Source organism: Oryx dammah, unplaced genomic scaffold (genome assembly GCF_014754425.2).
Source record: "Oryx dammah isolate SB20612 unplaced genomic scaffold, SCBI_Odam_1.1 HiC_scaffold_27, whole genome shotgun sequence".
Classification (NCBI taxonomy): domain Eukaryota; kingdom Metazoa; phylum Chordata; class Mammalia; order Artiodactyla; family Bovidae; genus Oryx; species Oryx dammah.
The window spans coordinates 87805245-87826752 of NW_024070211.1; the positions used below are offsets into that span (position 1 = coordinate 87805245).

Here is a 21508-nt window from a genome sequence, read left to right on the forward strand (position 1 = left end):
AAGTGGACCTGGATTGCTTATAAATCTATACTGCAAATACTACAGCAACCACTGAAAGAAGTTTTTAAAAAGTATAATTTATTGAAAGAGGAAAAGAACCTGAATGCAAAATGCCTGGTTAAAACCAAAGAAGGCATTTACTATAACAGTAATGACTTTATATGTCAGCGATCTAAATAAATAGACCAATTAAAATAGTAGGTAAAAAAAAAAACAAGCAACAACCTTATGTTCTCTATAAGAAACCAACTTTAATAATGACACAAAGTACAGAAATGGAAGAAGACATACAGTAATCCAAAAAGAGTTTAAGTAACTATATCAAATTTAGATTAAGCAAGCAGCAGCACCGGGAATAAAGAGACATTACTACTGATAAAGTAATTAACTCCCCAATAAGACAATACATATTCTTCTGAAGTTCACACATCACATTCACCAAGACAGACTGTATTCTGGGCCATGTGTGCTGGTCACTCAGTCGTGTCCGACTCTGTGTGACCCCATGGACTGTAGCCCGCCAGGCTGCTCTGTCCATGGGATTCTCCAGGCAAGAATACTGGAGTGGGTTGCCATTCCCTTCTCCAAATCTGGGCCAGAAACACACCTAAAACTTACAAAAATAGAAATTATGTTAAAGTATATTCTAATACCATGATGGAAATAAACTAGAAATGAATAATAAAAAGATAGCTTAAAAAAATAACAATACAGAGTTTAAAGTTCACAAAAGAAAAGTCAAAACCTGTATATGACAACGCTTTTTGTGTGTCTGAGTTCGAAGCCATTCCAGATGCCTTAGACAGCCAAATGTCTGATCTCCAGATAACTGAGGCATTTCCATACGTAGATAATTTTCGGTTTTAGAGCATTCTGCTGCAAGGGACTAGTGCCTGCATACCCAGGGGATGACCTGGTCTACACAGGCTTCATAGGCTGTGGCAAGACCAGTCTGCTATCCAAGCTCTGCAGTGAAAGCCCTGATGGCATTGTGTTCACCACAGGTCTCAAAAGCAGTGCCATTTCCAAATGCCATCTTGAACGTCAAAGAACTTGGAGGAGAGAGTGGCCAAGATGGCAGAGTACAAAGATCCTGAGCTTACCTCCTCTCATGAGAACACCAAAATCACACTAACTGCAGGAACAATCATATATGAAAAAGACTGGAACCTGCCAAAAAAGACCTTCCACAACTAAAGACATAAAGAAGGAGCCACAAGATGGGTAGAAAAGGCAGACTTGTGATATAATCAAATCACATTTCCCCCAGGTAGGTGAACCACAAAATGGAGAATAATTATATTGCACAGGTTCTACCATAGACATGAGAGTCGAGTTCCATGTCGGCTCCCAAGCCCAGGGGTCCAGCACCAGGAAGATGAGCCTGGAGAGCATTTGGCTTTGAAGGCAAGCAGGTTTAATTGCACAAGCCCCACAGGGCTGGGAGAAATTCTTGAAAGGTGAATACAAAAAACCATGTGCACTGGGATCCAGCACAAAAACAGTAACTTGACAAAGCCAGGGTCAGACCTACTTAATGATCTCAGAGTCTCCTCCAGAGACAGCAAGAGGCTGCAGCTCACCCTGGGGACAAAAGACACTGGTAACTGACATATTTGGGAACATTTAACTCCATGTACTCTAATGTTCACTGCAGCACTATTTACAATAGCCAGGACATGGAAGTAACTTAGATGTCCATCAACAGAATGGATAAGGAAGTTGTGGTACATATACAAAATGGAATATTACTCAGCTAAGAAAAGAAATGCATTTGAGTCAGTTCTAATGAGGTGAATGAATATAGAGCCTATTATACAAAGTGAAGTAAGTCAGAAAGACAATGTCATGTATTAATGCATACATGTGGAATCTACAAAGATAGCATTGATAATCCTACTTGCAGGGCATCAAAGGACACACAGACATTTTGGACACAGTGGGGGAATGAATGAGTGGGATGATTTGAGAGAATAACATTGAAACATATACATATGTAAAACAGATAGCTAATGGGAGTTCCGTGTATGACGCTGGGATCACAAAACCAATGCTCTGTGACAAGCTAGAGGGGTGGGATGGAAAAGGAGGTAGGAGGGGGTTTCAAGAGGGTGAGGACATATATAGACCTAATGGTGATTCATGTTGACATATGACAAACACCATCACAATAATGTAAAGTAATTATCCTCTAATTTTAAAAAATAAATTAATTAAAAAAAGAAAACTAAAAGTTGGTTCTTTGAGAAGATAAAATAAACTTTTAGCCAGACTCATCAAGAAAAAGCAGACCCAAATTAATAAAGTCAGGAATAAAAACAGAGAAGTTACAACCGACACAACAAAAATATAAAAGATCATAAGAGACTACTACTACAACCAATTTTATGCCACTAAAATGGAAACAATTCCATTTCCCATCACATCAAAAACAATAAAATACCTGGGAATAAACCTAACTAAAGAGGCAAAAGACTTGTACTACAAAAACTATAAGACTGATGAAATAAACTGAAGATGACCCACAAAGATGGAAAGATATACCATGTTCTTGAATTGGAAGAATTAATACTGTTAAAATGACCAAACTACCTAAGGCATTTTACAGATTCAATTCAATCCCTATTAAATTACCAATGGTATTTTTCACAGAACCAGAATAAACAATTTTAAGCATCGCATGGAAACATAAAAGACCCTAAAGAGCAAAAACAATCTTAAGAAAGAATACTTAGAGGTATCATGCTCCTTGACTACAGACTATGTTACAAAAATATAGTAGTGAAAACAGTACTGTACTAGCACAAAGAGAGACACACAAGTAAATGGAGCAGGATAGAAAGTCCAGAAATAAATGCCCACACCTCTGGCCTGCTGAATTAATCTATGACAAAGGAGGCAAGAATATATACTGGAGAAAGTCTCTTCAGCAAGTGGAACTGGGAAGCTAGACAGCTACATGCAGAAGAATTAAATTAGAACATTCTCTAAAATCATATACAAAATAAGTTCAAAATGGGTTAAAGAGGAAAACATAGGCAGAACACTCTTTGACATAAAATTGGCAACAATATTTTTTGGATCTCCTAGAGTAATGGACTTCACTGGTGGCTCAGATGGTAAAGCGTCTGCCTACAATGTGGGAGACCTGGGTTTGCTCCCTGGGTTGGGACGATCCCCTGGAGAAGAAAACGGCAACCCACTCCAGTATTCTTGCCTGGAAAATCCCATGGGCAGAGGAGCCTGGTAGGCTACAGTCCATGGGGTCTTGAAGAGACACAGACACAACTGAGGGACTTCACTTTCACTTTCAGAGCAATGATACCTAATTAAACTTAAAAGCTTTTGCACATCAAAGGAAATCATAAACAAAATGAAAGGACAAGCGGACTAGGAAAATGTATTTGCAAATGATGGAACTGACAATGGATTAACTTCCAAAATATATAGCACAAAACAAACAAACAAAAACTCAGTCAAAAAATAGGCAAAAGACCTAAAGAGATGTTTCTCCAAAATAGGTACACAGATCTCCAACAGGCACACGAAAAAATGCTCAACCCAGTCAACCGTTAGAGAAATAAAATTCAAAACTACAGTTTATGAGTTATTACTTTATGCAGAGACTTCTGCACAATAAAGGACAGAAACAGTATGGACCTAACAGAAGCAGAAGATATTAAGAAGAGGTGGCAAGAATACACAGAAGAACTAGACAAAAAAAATCTTAATGACCCAGACAACCACAATGGTGTGATCACTCACCTAGAGCCAGACATCCTGGAGTGTGAAGTTCAAGTGGCCTTAGGAAGCATAACTATGAACAAAGCTAGTGGAGGTGATGGTTGAGCTATTTCAAATCCTGAAAGATGAGACTGTTAAAGCACTCATTATAACCAGCAAATTTGGAAAACTCAGCAGTGGCCACAGGACTAGAAAATGTCAGTTTTCATTCTAATCCCAAACAAGGGCAATGTTAAAAGAATGTTCAAATTACTGCACAAGTGCACTCATTTCACATGCTAGCAAACTAATGCTAATACTTCTTCAAGCTAGGTTTTAATACTACGTGAATAAGAACTTCCAGATGTACAAGCTGGATTTTGAAAAGGTAGAGGAACCAGAGATCAAAATGCCAACATTCGTTGGATCATAGAAAAGCTATAGAATTCCAGAAAAACATCTACTTCTTCTTATTGACTATGCTAAAGCCTTTGAATGTGTAGATTACAACAAACTGTGGAAAATTCTTCAAGAGCTGGGAAAAACATACCACCTGATCTGCCTCCTGAGAAACCTGCATGTAGGTAAAACAGCAAGTTAGAACCAGGTACGGAATAACAGACCGGTTCCAAACTGGGAAAGAAGTATGTCCTGGCTTTACATTGTCACTCTGCTTATTTAACTTCTATGCAGAGTACATCATGTGAAATGCCAGGCTGGATGTAGCACAAGCTGGAATCAAGACTGTGGGGAGAAATAGCAGATGACACCATTTTTATGGCAGAAAGTGAAGGGGAATTAAAGAGCCTCTTGATGAAGGTGAAAGAGGAGAGTGAAAGAGCTGGCTTAAAACTCAACATTCAAAAAATGAGATCATGGCATCAGGTCCCATCACTTCATGGCAAATAAATGGAGAAACAATGGAAACAGTGAATGATTTTATTTTCTTGGGCTCCAAAATCACTGAGGATGGTGACTGCAGCCATGAAATTAAAAGACACTTGCTCCTTGGAAGAAAGGCAATGACAAACCTAGACAGCATAGTAAAAAGCAGAGACATGACTTTCCTGACAAAGGTCCATACCATCAAAGCTATAGTTTTTCCAGTAGTCATAGATGTGAGAGCTGGACAATAAAAAAGGTGGAACACGGAAGAACTGATGCCCTCGAACTGTGGTGCTGGAGAAGACTCCCTTGAATAGCAAAGAGGTCAAACCAATCAATCCTGAAGAAAATCAACCCTTATTATTCACTGGAAGAACTGATCCTGAAGCTCCAATATTTGGCCACCTGATGCAAAGAGCTGACTCACTGGAAAAGACCCTGATGCTGGGAAAGATTGAAGGCAGGAGGAGAAGACAACAGAGATGAGATGATGAAGAATGGCATCACCAACTCAATGGACATGAGTTCGGGAGACGGTGAAGGACTAGGAATCCTGGCATGCTGCAGTCCATGGGGTTGCAGAGTTAGACACACCTGAGTGACAGAAAATGAGTTATCACCTCACATAGGTCAGAATGGCTATCAACAACAGTCTACAAGCAATAAAGGTTGGAAATGGTGTGTAGAAAAGGGAACCCCCTTACATTGTTTGTAGGAACGTAAGTTCCACAGCCAGTAGGAGAACAGTATGTAGAGTCCTTAAAAAAGTAAAAATAAAGTTACTATATGATCCAGAGATGTGACTCCTGTGTATATTTCTAGAAATATCATTTATCACTGGGGATCAAAACAACAAATTATACCTGTAAGAACGATTAAATCCAGATCTTCCCATTGGTGAAGTGGATAAAAATCTGCCTGCTAATGTTGAGGACACTGTTTGATTCCCAGTCTGGGAAAATTCCACATGTCTTGCAGCAACTAGGCTTGTGGCCCACAACTACTGAGCCTGTGTACTGCAACTACTAAAGCTCAGGTACCCTTGAGTCCACATGCCTAGAGCCTGTGATCCACAACAATAGAAGCCACTGCAATGAGAAGTCCATACACCACCATGAAAAGTAGTACCTGCATGCCACAATTAGAGAAAGCACGGCCAATAAATAAATTAAGTGAGTAAATCCAAAACAATGGATTGTTTGGATCAAATGCTAGGATGCTGCTGCTGCTAAGTCGCTTCAGTTGTGTCCAACTCTGTGCGACCCCATAGATGGCAGCCCACCATGCTCCGTCGTCCCTGGGATTCTCCAGGCAAGAACAGTGGAGTGGGTTGCCATTTCCTTCTCCAATGAGTGAAAGTGAAAAGTGAAAGTGAAGTTGCTCAGTTGTGTCCGACTCTTAGCAATCCCATGGTCTGCAGCCTACCAGGCTCCTCTGTCCAGGGGATTTTCCAGGCAAGAGTACTGGAGTGGGGGTGCCATTGCCTTCTCCAATGCTAGGATGACATGAAGTAATTAGAATTCTGATTTACTGCTGACTGGGGTGCAAAATGGTATGTACACTCACTTTGGTAGGCAGTTTGGAAGTTTCTTACAAAACTAAATGTACTTATCACATAATCTAACAATCAGGAACGTTGTTATTTTACCCAGGTGAATTAAAACCTTTTGTCCACACAAAGACTTGCACCTGAATGTTTATGACAACTTCTGTCATAAATGCCAAAATCTGGAAGACCAAGATGTCCTTCAGTGGGTATATGGATAAACAAACTGTGATACACCCATCAGATGAAATATTCAGTGCTAAAATGAACTGAGCTATCAAGTCATGAAAAGAAATGGAAAAGACTTGGGAGGCATATTGCCAAGGGAAAAAGCCAACCTGAAAAAGGTAGACACTGTATGATTCCAACTATATGACAATTTTGAAAAAGCAAAACTAGGGAGATCATGAAAAAATCATTAGTTGCCAAGAGTTCAAGGCATGAATGGGAGAACAGAACACAAGGGACTTTTAGAGAAGTTAAACTATTCTGTATGATACCGTCAGGGCAGATATATGTCATTACACATTTGTCAGAACCCATAATGTTAAATTCAAAGAGGGAACCTTAATGTAAGCTATAAACTTTGATTAATAATAATGTATCAATACTGGTTCATCAATTGCAACAAATGTACCACACTAAGGTAAGATATTAATAATAAAGGAAACTGGGTTATAGTAAGATGAGCTGGGTGAGTGTGGCTATATAGCAATTCACTGTACTCTATACTCAATTTTTCTGGAAAACAAATCAAAACCCCCATATTCGTTAAAAAATTTAAAAGAAAGAAAAAAAGGCACACTCAAAGTCAAAATCTGTGAAAATACCAGGTGGGAATAAAATCTTATAAAAGATTTGTGAAAATGAAATGTAAGAACAAAGGCAGTCTAAGTCAGTAAGACAGATAATCTATAAAATGAAGAAAAAAAAATGTACAGGCAAAATCTGCTTTAGCAGATTGTTACCCTACAGGAATATCTGCAAAACAATGAACGCTAATTCAAGGGAAATGCTAGCTACTCTAAAGCTACTTTAAGATTAATTTGTTTGTTGTTGTTTTTAAAAATCAGATGCTGGAAGAGCATTCATATAGGGAAAGCAAAAATTTTTAATATTTTATTTTAAAGAGAAGTAACACTGATCAAGGCATTATACAGGAACACAGCTCCCAGAGGCTGGCAGATTTCTGTAATGTAAAGCAAATAAGTATCATAATATTTTATACAAGTATGTAATACAATGGAAAGATGCTAGCTAAATATTATTTCTTTTAAAAGTATACAACAAAACTCTATAATCCAGTTTTGTTAATAAATGTACAGAAACAGGTAAAAAAATACTGAAATAACATATATCAACATCTTAACAGAATTATTTATGAGTGTAGAGATTATAGGTGAATTTCATTTTTTACTTTTACACTGAATTTATATTAATTTTGGGGAACTTAAAAAATAATTATATTGCATACTTAATGTATCTTATGATTTGAGAATACGAAGTAATCAGTAGTAACTGTAACAACAAAATTTTAATTAAAAAGTATGTCACAGAAAATTATTTCAACATAATTTTTTAAATACATTATGCCATCAGACATTGCATCAAAGTGGTGCTATAACACAGCTGGACATAATACAAACCAACAGGTTTTAGAGAAAATATTTTAGGTATTTACTCATTATAAAGTAAGTTGATGTAGATATATATGGAACTCTTAGGAGAAGTGATTATTTTAAAAGAGCAGTATAAGTTGACATTTCTGGGTCATCCATATAAAAAGTGTTTATTTTTATACACGGTGGAAAGATTAAGGAAAACTGAAAATGTGTATGAGTGTGTCCAAAGAAAACTAACATACTTAGAATTTTAATTTTGTCAAATCTGACTTCAACCTTCATACTTCATTAGACAAAACGTCATAGTAATCTCAATTCCATTATTAATCAAAGAAGCAGTATAAAATACAAAAGACAAAGACTTTATTGGAGGTGAAGAGGAAGAAAGAGAACTATGTGAGATTAAGGGGAAAATATTAGAAAAAACTAGCAATCTCAACACATGCTTGTGTGAAGATAACTATCTAAGCCACACTAGGAGTGAAAAGGGGGAAACAAATTGAAGTAAAAGAATGAGAAACATGAGTGTGAAAGTGTTAGTTGCTTACTCATGTCTGACTCTTTGCAATCCCATGGACTGTAGTCCTTCAAGTTCCTCTGCCCATGGAATTCTCCAGGCAAGAACATTGGAGTGGGTAGCCATTCACTTCTTCAGTGGATCTTCCCGATCTAGGGATTGAACCTGGGTCTCCTGTACTGTAGGCAGATTCTTTACCATCTTTATATTCTTTACCAGGGAAGCCAACTATCTACACCAAGTTTCATCCACCTCCTAGTTTATAATGTTCAACTCATATCTTATTTTCCCATGAAAGCATTAGTACAATGTACAAGGCTATCTACACTCATCAGCCAATCCTGTTCAAATAAGATAAACACATAACATAGCCAGTATTTTAGTTTGGGTTAAAATTCATTGACAAAACCATCTCCAAAAGGCCTGCAGTGCTAAAATGGTCAAAATTAAGCAGAACCCCTTACTCCACTCCATCAGAAGACAAGTGGTTCCAGAGAGGATAATACAGAAGGATCCTACACTAAGAGACAGCAAGCACAGTAGAGGGTGAGAGTATCAAAGAATTTAAAAAAAAAAAAAAAGAATGTTGAGATTCCTGAACTCTGTTTTCACCTGGTTCTCAGAGCACTGGAAATCAGGCTTATACCTTGATACCTTATACCAGGAGCAAGAGGCAATACTGACCTTTAGAACTGGATAATTTCTCCGTTGTGAGTGGCTTCCCTATGCATTGTAGGATGTTCAACAGCACCTGCAGCATCTATCCAGTGGTTTTCAGTAGCAACCCATTTCTGATAACCAAATGTATCTCTGAGACACTGACAAATATCTTGGGGAGATCATATTGAAACAGCTAAGAACCACTGACTCTGAGGCAGAAAATTAGACAATCCTTGTTGGACTCTTACTAGCCCAAGAGAAAAAAAACTTCCAAATACTTAAAGAAATTTTAAGGAAATTGATATTTGGGTTTCCCAGCCAAATCTTTCCACAGTGAGAACCATCAACAGCTAGCAAACCTTAGCTAAGTTAAGAGAGGCATGAAATAGGTTTCCAACGTTCCTTACAAAAATTTGAACACAATCAAGGATCACAACAGAGCCAAGGAAAGCCTCTAAAGTGAGACTAAAATAAATCAACACAAAGAATAACTTAGAAAACAAGAGTGCACGGGGAGAATAAACCTCAAAACAAAACTTTAAATCCATAAAGAGAAAAAAATACTAGAAATGCCGTGGGGGAAAAAAAAAATACAAAGATCAAAAAATGGTACTGAAAATCAAAAAAACAATAGGAGAAATGAAAGTCCCAAGGTTTGAAAAATCAAGCACATTTCCCAGAAAGTGTAAAGCAAAAAACTGGAAAAATATGAAAAATGGGAGAAAGGAAATCGGTCCAGCAGTATAATGTCTAATTGCAGGTACAAGAAACACTGAGGTAGAGAAATTACAGAAAATGAATCAGAAACTTTAGAGCTGAGGGATACAGGTTGCCAGGCTGAAAGAACTCATGAAATGCATATAAATTTCTATGGACTCATGAATTATCTCACATTACTGTGATGTTTCAGAACACTGTATAAAACAAAGATAAGAATCTATAAGCTTCAAACAAAAAGGTTGCAGAAGCTTCCATAGGGGAGAAGAAAGTGAAATGCAGCATTAAAAACAAGAAAGGAGTCAAATTTTTATCAAAGACTAAGAATTTCTCCTCAAATCTGAAGAGAAACATGACCAATTTAGAATTCTACACCCAGTCAAACTAACAGAGTACAGTAAAGACAGTTTCAGGAACATAAGGCCTCACAACATTCAACTCTCAAATAGCCAATAAATTTTTGAAAAACTGCTCAACCCCATTAACAATCAGGAACTGCAAATTAAAATAATAACATAAAGCTACCTTCATCAGATTGGCAAAAACAAAAACTACCAACTGTTTTCAAAACTGTAGAAAAAAGGATCTATCATACATTGTTGGGGGGAGTATAAATTGATATATTCACTTTAAAAAGTTTGGCATAGTCTACATTCTGCAGAAATGCATGCTACGTATATAAAATGCATGCTTAAGATTACAGAGTTGTACTATTTCTAAGCGCTAAAAACTAGCCACAATTCAAATGTCCATAGTACTAGACTAGTTAAATTGTGTATGCTCACAAAATGACTTACTACACTATATTTACTTATAAACATTACCATCAGCAATGAAAATACAGGAACTAGACCTAACAGGACTGACTGAAAATGATACATAACATGTAATTCAGTTACATACAGGATTTTTTTTTAAGGCAAAACCAATCTATATTGTTTAGGAATGCTGAGAAAGGTGGTTAAAAAATACTTGAAATAAAAGTGAAGGGGACAGCAATGTTCTAATTCTTCATTTTGACACAGAATACTGTGTTCACAATTATTCATTATACTGTATATCTGTGGCTTGTGCATTTTTCCACACTTGTTTACTAATCATTAGAACTAATCATTATATTTTATAACTATGATTTGTACACTCTTTTGCACATTTAGTGTTTTGCCGCAAAAAAACGATTTAAAGTTTGTTATCTATGGCACTTTTATGGCTCTGCTATAATTTTTTTATTCTAAAGTGTCATATATTTGGTTTCAATAGAAACAAAACTTTAAGGCACCAGAGTCCAGTTTTTATTCCATTTGACAGGATTACTGCACACACGGAAAGTGGTAAAAGCACTAGTCAGTGGTGCATAAACAAAATTCAGTGTCAAAACATCCAAGACGACTAAGCAGTAACTTTACCTGATAGCATACCCTAAAAGAAATCACTACAGAATTAAGTAATACAAACACAATAAACATGAGGAATTTCAGAGTCTTGGTTTTAAAAAACACGTTTACAAAAAATCATAACTGAAAGACTGAAATGGTTTTATTTATGATTTTATGGACAGAATGTGAGAAAGAAACGGTGCTATTTTACTAAAAACAATTATTAATGAAACTCGTCTTTTTTAAACACTCTTGAATTAACATGAGGGAAATATTACTTCCAGCAAAAACAGTTGCATTTGGGAAACCAACGGCTCTAAATCTGAGGCTAGTAACCAAAGAAACTAAAAACATCCTTTTAAAAATCTCGCATCTACACTAAAGGGAAAACTTTGATGATGTCCCCTTCTCTATCAACGATTACTAAGACACAATATCAAGAATTACACCATTCCATACCCCCCTTCTGAGAAATGCTACAGGCATTTTGTTGCGGAAACCACGCGATACACGGAGGGAAATTCTACGGAAGAACCAACTGCCTGCTTGCTCCCTCCTCAAAGCCACTCCAGAATTTCTGTGAGGTTAACGAAGTAAGGACTGATGGTAGTAACACCCAATATAAACAATACATCCAATGACAGAAGTTGCCAAAATTCACAGAGCTTGTTTCTCTCCCTGGACAGGTGCCCCACTGTGAGGTGAAGAAGCAGTTAACAGAGTCATCTGCTGAGGGTTCTGAGATCCCATTTCTCTCTTACACCTGGACCATCACATTTCTCACCATCACCGACTGTAGTCACCACATGCCACAGATTTAGGTTCAAGAGCTCATCTACGCTCCCTACGCTCGTCCAGGATTCGCCGCCGGCTGGCTCAGAGGGAAGCCACGAGACGGAAGGAGCCCGCCTAGATTCTGGCCTGTCTGGCCTAGACAAGCCTGCCCCCCTTCCCGCATTCCCAGTCTCTAAAGCGTTCCGTCCTCTCCTTTTCGATTCGCCTTTCGCCACAGGCGCCCAAGGCTTACGTTTTGAGGCTAGTCCACCCCAGGTTACCTCTCATGAAAAAGTTATCTCTTACCAGGGCACAGCGAGATTCCGGAGACGGTGGGAATCGCTTCACAGGTTCCTCTCGCAGCGTTCTCGGCTCTGCTTCACCTGCAGCTGCCAACGAATTCACCAAGACTCCCGGCATGCCCCGCGCAGGCACCGCCTCCCCACCCCGCCCCTCTCCCGCCCAAACACGTGACCTCCTTTAGCCTCCGTCCCCGCCCACTTCCGTTCCTCCACTTTCCCTTAGGAGGGAGGAGGGGACTGGGGGTGTTAAAGAGTAGCGACTTCCTCCTACTCTCCGCCCCCGCCTCTCTACCCCCTGCTACAATGTCTTCCGGGTCGCGATCGCCTCGGAGCCTTCTGGGAAACCATCTCATTTCCTCCCCTCCCCCTCCTCCTGCCTTCAACCAACCAGCCTCCCGTCAGAGAGGGACATGCGCAGTGAGTGCCTCCCGTCTCTTCTACCCGAACCCCCCTCCCCCCCAAAGCAGAGAGACCCCAGCAGCAGCAGCAGCTGATGATGAAGAGAGAGGCAGTGGCAGAGGGGGGGCACCTTTTATTTCTATTTTTAAAGGGACAGGACACTAATTTTATCCCACTTCAACCTTGAATTGAGGGGGGTGGGGGGAAGGCGGCTGAGTTCCTTCCCCCACCCTCCAGCCCTGAGACCTGAGAGGGGGATTGAGCCTGAGAGAGAAGGAGAAGGAGTTTCTTCTTCTTCGAAAACCCCCATCCACGACTCCTACCCCCTCACCCCTCCACTAGCCTCTCTCCCGAGCCCCCTCCATCCTCCTCCTCTTTGGCCGTGAGAGGAGAGAAAGAGACCAAAAGCCTCTTAGCAACACAGACCCTTCTCTGCTGTTGCTGCTGCTACTGCTGCTGCTGCTTGGCCCTGGCTGGAGACATCTCACTACACCCAGGAGCAGCCACTTCCCCAGCTCTCCTCCTCCTTCGCCTCCTCCTCCTCCTCCACCCCCCCCCCTTTATTACCCTTTGTGTCATCCTCCACAGCTCCAGGGAAGGCACTCAAAAGTGGGGGGCAGAAAAGGTAAGTGTGTCTGTGGGGGCTTCATTGCCTTCCTCTGGCTCTGACTTTAACTCCGGGGCAACAGTAGCACCAAACCACATACGCAGTGGAGCTCCGGGGTGAGGAGGGGGTGGTGCTGGGGGGGTGGTGAAGGAGGGGTTGGAGTGGGGAGGGGTGTGTGAGGTGGGTGCCCATCCTGTCAGAGGAGGAAGGGCACTTTTTATTTTTATTTGCTGTTGTCAAAAGTGGTTTCTCTCCTCCAGCTAACATCTGATTGTGTCTTGCTCCAGTGGGGGAGAATACAAAAACAACCCCCTCCTTCCTCCAATGAGGCGCCAGGGAAAGAGACAGAAAGAGGCACACTTTCTAGATGTCACTTTAAAAAAATCATTTGGAGAGCTTTTTTCCTTTTTCCCTAGGAAAAGCTCCACTGCATTTGTTTCTGAGTGGGAAAATGTCGGGATCTGGATTATATCGGAACTGCTTATCCATTTGTAGACCTGAGTGTTTTCCCCTTTTTGGTTCTGTATGTGATTTGGATATTGACTTCAGTGTTGGAACAGACTTGATTGGTTTTTGCTTCCTGGGTTTAATTTTCCTTTTTTTTCGTTTTGTCTGACTTGAATAGAAAATTTCAAAATTTGGGTTGATAGAGGCCTTTGGTTAGGTTTTGACTTGTATTACTGCTTTTTTTGTTTAATGTTTGTTTCATAAATCAGCATATTAAAGTTAAAAGCTTAAAATGCTTTAAGTGAAATATCACTGGTATTGTTTCTCCCTATATGTGTTCGTGATATTTATTTTACATAAGATGAGAATATTATCTATTTTATAATTAATCTGAGTATTTTTCTAATCTTTGTAACTCGTCTGAACAAGTAATCCCCATTGAAAACTTTTATGTTGTTCTGACTTTATGGAAGGCCAAACCTCTCCATCAATAGTTTGCTGGATTAGTACCACTTGCAGTTTTAACTGAATTATTTATTTACTGTTGTAAATTGAGATGAGTTTTTCATCTCTGGGGGGTACTGAACCAGGTTGCTCACTATATGTGAAAGGGTACAAATTCCTAAAATGTTTTCATGAGTCAAGGAAATCATGATGGTATAGTTAGTACATGCATTGTAGTGAGATATAAATTGAAAGATAAATCAGATTTAGGTTTATAGAGGAACAGTCTTGATAAAAATAACTATTTTTCATTTTTACATGGTATGTTCTCAGTGAATGGTTTTCAAATTCAGTATTGTATTTGATTTCAGAAATGCCAGAAAGTATGTTTCTGATGTAGGCCTTTTACTAGGGCTTACATTAGAAAGTGGTATTTTGTTTCATATGTACATTTCTTTATCCTTTCCTTAAAGATGGATGCACACATTCACACACACAATCTCTCTCTCTCTCTCTCTCTCACACACGCACACACATACACACCCTTTTCTTATAACTGCATTGGTATCTCTGATCCCATAATTTATGTCAGCAAAAAATATTCTCCTGTAAAGTAGCAATTTTGTGATCAGACTGGCAATGTGAAAACAGCAATTTGATCAACTAGAAAGGATTGAAGAAAAATAAATCTAGAAGGATATTTGACACAAATATTAGAAAGACATGATAATACTTTTAATTTTTTAATTTTCTTGATGGTAAAGCGAAAACACAATATATTTACACTTTAGAGACAGGAAAGCGTTGCATATGTAGAAGCTTGTTCTGTAAAATTTTAATTACCAACTGTGTGCAAAAGTAGACATTTACACAGGGGAAGGAAAAGCTGTGTAGCAATAAACAACATGGTCCTATTTCTCTCCTTTCTGTTGTGAATTTGAACAATTTCTTACCTTTCTCTGAAGTGTAATTGGTGCACTTTGGCAGAAATCTGTGCCAAGTTCAAGTTTGTCTCCCAGTAATAGTATTTCAGATCCACCTAGGATTTCTTGTCCTCACCTTAATACCTCAGCAACCTTAACGTAAAAGACGGAAGTAGAATATAATGAAGAAATAACTTTTAAGTAAAGTGAATTGAGTAGGTTATTGGGGTGCTAGTTTCCCAGTAGGCAGCTGAGAGAAAATTTATAGCTTGATTATAATACTTTACTTACTTTCTGTTTTTATTTGAAAACATTTCTTATTCCACCACCCTCAGGGTAACCCTATATAGTTTAAAGATTCTAGACTGCCTCTAAGTTGAAAAATGACTTACCTTTAAAAAAGCTGTTTATTTTTTTATGGCTTGTTTTTTACGTATTAAGATATATTTTAGAGTTGTAAGTTTCATGGAGGTGGTATCTTGGAGGTCATTTTGTCCAACGCTTCATTTTCCATATTGTGGGAGTTCAGAGAGTTGTAGAAGCTTATGCAGAGTTCTAAGGCCTGAAAGTAGACAGCACATGGACCAGAGAACTCTGGTCTCTTGACATTCACTAAGCTACACTATCTCATTTTCTTTTATCAGGAATAAAACTATTGTGTACATGACACTTAAGGTGTTTATATGGGGTCATATTCTAATAATATTAAAATAAATAGCTATAAAACTGTAATTTTGTCCATTTACAATTCAGTAATTTGTTGTTGATTTTTTTTTTAGGGGGTACTGATTCCTCTCATTGTGGATTGTGACTGTTTTGAGAATTATTTCAGCTTTCCCTAATGATTATTTTCCCCCCTGCACTTCTGGTTAACCAGTGAATATACTTCTTACTCCTGTATTAAACTATATATATATATATGAAAAATGCATATTGTATTATAAATGCTTTTTTATGAAACTTGCTCTATGAACTACTTAAGTAAGACTAAATTTTTTTTTCTTGTTAGCATTTATATCCTCCACAGCACAGTTTTCAGTACACAGTAGGCCCTAATGGTTGTTTGTCATATTTGATATTATAGTTAGACATATTTGAATTTCTTGACTCTTAGATGTAGAGTTTCTTCATTTTCTTCCTTTTTCCTTTCCTTCCTGCTACAGTGTATTCACTACCATGATTTTTTTTCTTTATCTTTACTATGGTTCTCACTTTTTCTAGTGGCCAAATTAAATCCTGTTAACAAATAGTACTCATAAGAAGTAAAAGCATACTCTGTACAGGATGCGATTTGACAAAAATGATTTATTTTAAATAAGGGATTAAAAAATTCCAATTAAGAGTGTACTAGCAAATATTCGGAATATACTTAAATTTCATTTCATTGAGTAACTGGCAGAATAGGTTATTGGAATGATTAGCCTGCATTTACCACCTCTATAAAGCAACTGTAACATAGGTGACGTGTTTCCCTTTGTTTTTTTCGGTCCTTACCCAGACAATTACCAACTTTCCAGTTTTCTGTGGATATGAAGATTATTCCTAGTCATCAGTGGGACCCCAGGAAGTCAGCCAGAAAGCCTATGTGCAACTTATGAACCTTTGCAAACTTGTCTGTATTTTGAATGTATGTGCTAAACAGATTGTACTCACTCATTAAACGTTTATCGAGTATCTGATGTATGTCAGGCACCATGCTAGGCATCTGAGAAACAAGGATGGGTCCCTACAGTTTGTGGAAGGTATCTTAATTGTGTTACACAGGTGTATTGGTCATAAATTATTTAATGTTTCTACCTAAATTAATTTTACCAACTAAATGGATAGTGCCAGGTAGGAAAATGGATGTTTAAAAAGGATATTTGCTGTATTTTATTAGAACAGACTAATATAAAGAAAAAAAATTGCACTTAATACTGTATTCTGGAGATTTCTGTGTATAATTCAGTAATTTTAGACCATGAAGATAGTGTATATGGCTATCACTTCTGATATTTTATTGCTATATACTTTTCTTTGAAGGTGACCAACGCTGTTCATTAAATTATGTATTCTTTACTAAATTATCACCTCTCCTAAAAACTCAACTCTCTAATCTTAAACTTTTTTTCCTTCTAAAGTAACTTTCTCTTTACATCTCATATAAGAAGTTATCTTTCATGGTTCATTGGAAGACATTGTACAGATTTAGTTATTTTCTACCATAGTTTAAGCTGACAGTATGATTTAATTAAAATGGAATAATTAATTGGCTTCCCTGGTAGCTCAGATGATAAGGAATCTGCCTGCAATGTAGGAGACCAGGGTTCCATCCCTGGCTCTGGAAGATCCCCAGGAGAAGGGAATGCAACCCACTCTAGTGTCCTTGCTTGGAGAATTCCATGGACAGAGCGGCTACATACAGTCTGTGGGGTCACAAAGAGTCGGACGTGAGTGAGCAACTAACATACACATACCGTTCAGGAGTTTGGGATTTTTAATGTGTGCTTCATGTATTTCTCCAGTATCCTCATAAGAAACTTCCCCGTTCTAGTTTTAAATCAGGTGCAGTTTTTAATCTTTATATGTGACATCGTTTCTAGTACCTTAGTAAAATGAGTTCTTAGTTGAATGATTTCTTAGAAACAAAAAGTACTATCTTAGTTCTGTCATAGTTTTTCATACATAAGTTTAAAAGCATGTTAGAGATTTCCTGAATTTCCTTTGTTCTTTTATACCTTTTAGAATAATACTTTTTCACTGGTTAAAAAAAGGAGGGGATCCCCTGCTGGGTACAGTATTTTGTGAAGGTAAATAGATTTCTGAGGGTCAGTCAATTCTGATCTATTTCACATTCATTCTTAATTTTCTGTGTTAGTAATAATTATATTACTTACCATTCATTTTAACTGACTAGCTCTGTGATAAATATTATCAATCTCAGTCAGTCCTTAAAGTGGTCCTATAAACATTGTAACATTGTCTCCATGTTATAAATGAGGAAACCTATTAGAATAAAAGAAACAAAAAAAAAACCTATTGGCAGCAAAATATTCCATCAAGGTAAATTCATGACACTTTCTAATTAAAGACAGTAAGGAATTTTTCTCAGTCAGTAAGTACTCTGGTAAACATTAGTAAAATTGTGGCTCAGTAGCTTATTGATAGGGTACTGAAAATTTTCTCAAAATTTATAAGGACAGAAAAACAAACTAAAAAAATCCAGTCATTTCTAAGGAATGTAGATGCAGACCAGTGTACAACTTGGAAATAAAATATACATAAAGTCAGTCTTCTCATCATACAGCAAAAATGACAGTTAGACCTTCTAGATATTGAACTTCCTTTGTCTTGCATAGAATTATTAGCATTTTGTTTCAAGAAGTTTGAAGGTTTCAACAATTTGTGATCCACTGAATATTTACTATAAAAATTTTTGTATAACTGTTGATAATGGAAAACCTATATTATATTGCCTAATGTTTTGGTATGTATATATGCGTACTTTCTGTACCCTCTATCTTACAATATTTTTCATAATTACTACATGATGAATATAGGATGAAGTTTAACATATGCTTTTTAGTATTGCTTAAAGTCAATTTTTTTTGGTATAAGAATGTATGACTTGGATTCTCTAGATGCCGAAATTATTATGTAGTTGTTCTTTAAGGCAGCTACTGAATTAAGATCCAGCTAGCAAAGTTGATTTTTATATCCTTTACTTTTAGGAGAAAAAAATAATTTAAAAAAATTCTATTTTATTAATAAAGTAACTTTCATATCCATCCTAAGTAATGCAATTCATTCTGTATGCTTACTCTATTATCCCATAAATATTATACCAATGCATATGACCAGTAGAGTTTGGAAATATTTTTAAATGCTATAGAACTATTCTATGTCATCTGTTATTCTTTAGAAAAGAAGCTTTATAATAAATGCGATTTATTGCTTTTAAACTAATCTAAATAATTGGTGGGAGTGAAAAAAAATCTATGGTCCTAAATAATCTCCTTTAGATAACCTACAGGTAATTCAGTTGAAAGTAGAGATTCTAACTCTTTAGCATTTCGCTTTGAGGTATTTCTATATAATGTAAGATTTTAGAGGTTGGAATGACTCAGTATAACTCTTCAGACAAAGGGTGAACTAGGCTTAATGTAGATTAAGGTTTATCTTCTAATGTAGCTGGACAGAAAAGAAAATCACTAATGATACCATACATGGTGGAAAGCATACAGTTCAGAGTTGGTTAAAATTCTGATTTGAGTCCTTACTTGTCTTGACCTTTGTAACCTTTTCTTAAGAGAACTTGTAATTAAATTCTGTGATTTTTCCTTGTATGCGAAGCTGTTGTTTTCTGTGCCTTGATTCCAGAAGTATCTACTACTCTGTTGACCACTAATTAACATAATCCATACATTCTTAATATCTCTAGTATCTAAAAATAATAATCTAGGTTGACTGGTGTTAGAGGAGGGAAGTATTCCACATTCAACAAAATGTGTTGATTTTTACATAGCTTCTTTACTGATCTAAAAAGTATACTGATCTAAAAAGTATATGTTATGTAAAATAGAAAAGATTTTTATTTATTTGGGTATTTATCATACCAGTGGTATTTGTAGCCGGTAAGAGCTTTTTGATATACAATGAACTGAACACTGTAGTGAATATTCAGTGAACTCAGTGAACATTCAGACTTCAATTAATGATAAATAAAGTTGTCATTACTGAATATTAAGTAACATCAAAATAGTTAGGAGAAATCGAATACATATTCCAGTAATGACAGAAATTTAGAAGTTGTTTTTTAGCATTATTCCAAAATCATTTTCCTTCTTCTACATTCGTCACACCGGAGTTTGTACTGAAGGATTTCTTGGCCATTTTGGAGACTGTAATCTAGTTAAAAGGTTTGTTTATGCTTCCCATCTCTGTTCTGCTGATGGTATTAGAATGCAGGCCAGAGCCAGACATCTAACTGTTTATAACATTCAAACTTCAATTAAAGCTACAGTGTTCAGTTCACTGTATATCAGAAAGCTCTTACCAGCTACAAATACCACCAGTAATTATGGCAATGATTTTGTGTGGCCATAGGCTTTCCTAAATCACGCCAATCCTTACGAATTCCTATTTTATTTAGCAAGTACTAACTTTTAATTATTTTATAGAAGTGTAAAAATGAACTGTATTTTCTTCTACACGTACTATAGCATTTCCTTTTAACAATCTTTTTTGATAATAAAACCTAACAGCTTATCTTTTTGAACATCTTATTTAAGTGATCCAGGGTAGCTTTCTTTAAGATTAGTAAATTTTTAGTAGGTGTTCATTTTGCTATCCACTTGATTTGACCCCTGTTTCTAGTTTGAAGAATATAGTATTATTTGGTCTGTTAAAAAACAAAACTATCAGTCACATTACTACAGTTTTCTTACATATATGAGAGGAGACTAGATGCACATAATACAGATTTCAATCTCATATTGTTTTTCTGGTCTGCTGCTCTTACCGTTTGTGGTTTCTGTGTTTTCAGTATGATGATAAACTGTTTTTAAAGTTTTCTTTAAGCTGGTAAGAATTCTCTGAAAACAGTTTTCAGCAGCTTCTCTGTTTTTTGTATAATTGAATCAGAAAATGAATTGTGTATGTGTCTAGTTTTTCTAATTTAGCAGTCAGATTTGCTATATTATATGGGCTTCCCTGGTAGTTCAGAGGTTAAAGCTTCTGCCTGCAATGCGGGAGACCCGGGTTCAGTCCCTGGGTTGGGAAGATCCCCTGGAGAAGGAAATGGCAACCCACTCCAGTATTCTTGCATGGAGAATCCCATGGACGGAGGAGCCTGGTGGGCTACAGTCCATAGGGTCGCAAAGAGTCGGACACGACTGAGCGACTTCATTTTCTTTCACTTTCTTTCTTTCTTTTGCTTTTTATAAAGATAAATTTTAATTTTTGTTAATTTTAAACCTTGATTTACTAAATGTATATATTCTTTATATACATATATTTTTACTAAAATATAAATTTATAGATTTAAACATTTTGGGAATGATGAAAAATGATATTAAGCTGAATGAAAACTTGCTATAACAGTCTTAAAATAAGCAACATTACGATGGAGAAAGCTGCATTACTCATTTTCCTTGGCACTGAAACTAATAATCCATTCATTTTGGAATATTATAGGGTAGGAGGTTAGGAAATACTACCTATGATGTCTAAAGATAAGCACTAACAATAGTCATGCAAAATTTTTGTGGGCTAAAAACCTGGAAAGATCGCTAAAGCTAAATTGAAACCAAGTCACAGAATAATGTGCATAGTATGATTCCATTTATGTTAAAAAAAGAAAGATTAACATGTATACAACATATAAAAATATATTTGTACACAAGTAGCACAATTTTGTTTATTGCATATATTTTTATAAAAAGAAAAGTTGTATAAAATATATGCCTTATAGTTATGTAAATACATTAAGAAATGTTTTTAAAAATATGTACCAAATTGACTCCTTAGTTTATAGAAAGTATGTATGTGGGATGCTGGAAGGTTGAAGAATTCTTAACTGTTTTGAA

The 21508-nt window shown here is 36.8% G+C and overlaps 1 protein-coding gene and 1 long non-coding RNA gene across 4 annotated transcripts in view; one reads left to right on the plus strand and one right to left on the minus strand.

The window, feature by feature from the left end:
• Positions 1–12255, minus strand: part of ORC4 (origin recognition complex subunit 4) — a 93564-nt gene extending 81309 nt beyond the window's left edge. For 2 of the 3 annotated variants that reach the window (XM_040229003.1, XM_040229004.1), the window contains exon 1: positions 12127–12255. The gene's annotated coding sequence lies outside the window, so the exon portion shown is untranslated. The remainder of the gene's footprint in view (positions 1–12126) is intronic. The other variant, XM_040229005.1, reaches the window with a different exon arrangement.
• Positions 12256–12327: 72 nt separating this feature from the next.
• The window catches only part of LOC120854772, a 166297-nt gene continuing 157116 nt past the window's right edge, over positions 12328–21508 (plus strand). The window contains exon 1 of the long non-coding RNA XR_005719056.1: positions 12328–13146. This is a non-coding gene — a long non-coding RNA (uncharacterized LOC120854772). The remainder of the gene's footprint in view (positions 13147–21508) is intronic.